The sequence below is a fragment of the Egretta garzetta genome, unplaced genomic scaffold (assembly GCF_000687185.1).
Source record: "Egretta garzetta isolate BGI_Z169 unplaced genomic scaffold, ASM68718v1 scaffold278, whole genome shotgun sequence".
NCBI lineage: Eukaryota > Metazoa > Chordata > Aves > Pelecaniformes > Ardeidae > Egretta > Egretta garzetta.
This window is the reverse complement of record NW_009260608.1, coordinates 858,153-860,767: the sequence shown is the minus strand read 5'-3', so window position 1 is coordinate 860,767 and position 2,615 is coordinate 858,153.

The following is a 2,615-nucleotide window of genomic DNA, read 5'->3' as shown; positions in this document are numbered from 1 at the left end:
TCTTTCCCTCAAGGGCTATTATTATCAACCAAATTAACAAATTGGAAGAGCAAATAAAAAAAATAAACAACCAACCAACCAACCGCAAAACCAAAACACAAACCACCACTTGCTTAAGCAAGAACGTGGCAAACCCTGCAACGCGGCGAGGTTTCAGTAGCGCAAGGCTGTCAGCATGGAGTTAGTGCCAACAGCTCTCCAGGACAGATGATGACGCTGCTCGTCAAAAGCAGCAGCATGGACCTGAACCTCCTCCAAAGGAATTTTGGGTTGCATTTCAGCTTGCAACAGAGCAAATTGCTTTTCTGTTCAAAGCACGTTCTTCCCTGGTGTCACTTCAAGAGTGGCCAGTCACACCAACAATGAATTTTTATGAATGACTTCTGTGCTGTCAATCATAAAACACTAAAACCAGAAATCCAAGGCAGGAACATAATGGAATAATAACAATAGTAAAATTTATAATAGTAATAAAAATGACCAAGTGCTGCAACATTCACCATACAGATATTGGACTGCGAATACTTAGCGTTCCAGAAACCATTTGCTTTTTTTCAGACCAGATCAATTTCTTGAACATATTTATTGTAAGGCTTCACTGGAAGTTGCACAGCAAATATACCAAGGTTTTCCTCAACCTGATAATTGTTTTGTTTCTTAATTACCACAAACTGTAATATCTAACTGCCAGTAGCAAGTCACTAACCTGGTAATAGTCAGCAATAAAATTTTGAGTACTAGACCAAGACTGCCTCTTTTCTGGATCCTCAGCCCAGATAAACAAAACCCACCTTTGTTTTCTGACATTAGGCTGTAGGAAATTGTCCTGGTTTTGGCTGGGACAGCGTTAATTTTCTTTACAGCAGCTGGCACAGCGCTGTGGTTTGGATTTAGGATGAGAAGAATGTTGCTAACACCCTGATGGTTCAGTTGTTGCTGAGCAGGGCTTGCACCAGCCAAGGGCTTCTCAGCTTCCCCTGCTCTGCCGGGTGCACAGGGAGCTGGGAGGGGGCACAGCCGGGACAGCTGACCCCCACTGGCCAAAGGGATATCCCACACCATATGACATCGTGCTCAGTGTATAAAGCTGGGGGAAGAAGAAGGAAGGGGGGACATTCAGAGTGATGGCGTCTGTCTTTCCAAGTCACCGTTATGCGTGATGGAGCCCTGCTTTCCTGGAGATGGCTGAGCACCTGCCTGCCCATGGGAAGCAGGGAATGAATCCCTTGTGTTGCTTTGCTTGCACACATGGCTTTTCCTTTACCTATTAAACTGTCTTTATCTCAACACATGAGTTTTCTCACTTTCACCCTTCCGATTCTCTCCCCCATCCCACCATGGGGGGAGTGAGCGATCAGCTGCATGGTGCTTAGTCGCCAGCTGGGGTTAAACCATGACAGAAATTAACGTAGGGAAAAAAAAAATCACTTGAAGATATTATGTAAAGGAAAGGACATTTTATTATAAAAAATCTCCAGGCATGTTGATTTTATGCCCAGTTGCATACTCACAAGCTGTAGGCGTTCAAACGGTCTGGCCAGGGTCTTCTGGGTTCCTCTTGATTGGTGATAAGAAACTGATTTTGGGATAAGTCTTTTATATCGTTGGGAGTGGTCCTTTGGTTTCCCTGCTACTCTCCTGTTGGGCCAAGAGGAAAAGGGGCAGCGTGAGAAAATGATACAGGGTAATCTCTCTGCCATCTTCCTGTTGTGAGACTACAGGATCTTCCGCTGACAAGTTGTCTGTTGTAGTTTTATCAGGCTTGTCCCAGGCTTGACAGAAACAACCCATTTCTCAATTTGATTAATTTGAAACAGCATCCTTTGCAATCAGTACAGGACATTCAGTGTCTGCCGTTTCTTCCGCTGCTTTCACACACACACGTTCATACGTCATTCATACCAATTGTAATACTTCTCTTGCAAGGCCCTAGAAGTTGTCCTGTTTTAAAACTTCACTGCTCACAGGAAAAATATCAGACTTGGCACAATTTCAAGCCCCTGCCAAAATTAATTGACAAAGATGCTCACATAAAACCAGAAACCCTTTCTTATTTAAGACACAGATGTGTGGGAATATTTGGAGCACTGCTATTAAACTGTCCTAAGGAATGGGGGGGTGGTTGCACCTTTCCCGAGTCACCTCAGGCTCACCCCTGTGTTGACCGTGCCTGTTCTGCTGCCATCAGTGCCTCAGTGCACAAAGCAACACCTTCTGACCTGCAAAAAAAGAAAGCTCCCGCCACCCCCACCAGATGAGGTCTAACCTGTTGCTGGAGGCTATGTGTCAGGGCAGCAGCTCTTCCAGCTGGATACAGCTGTCCTTGGAGACATCTTCTCCACTACCAGGTTCAGTGTAGTGGAACCCTTCCTCTGCCAACTAACACACCAAAGCCCAAGCTCTACCACCGCGTTTTTTCAACATTTTCTTCTGTCTCCTAGGACCAATGAGTAGGTCTCGAGTCACTTAAATTTCCCTCTGCCAGCCTTCCCCTTTTTGTTCTGAGTAAAGGATGAGTTCCCTCTAAAGCAGGTCAGGTCTCCAGCAACTAAACTACTACTTGTTGTTTGAGGTTGACATACCTACACCCTTCACACAGGTTTTTCTTTTTGTGA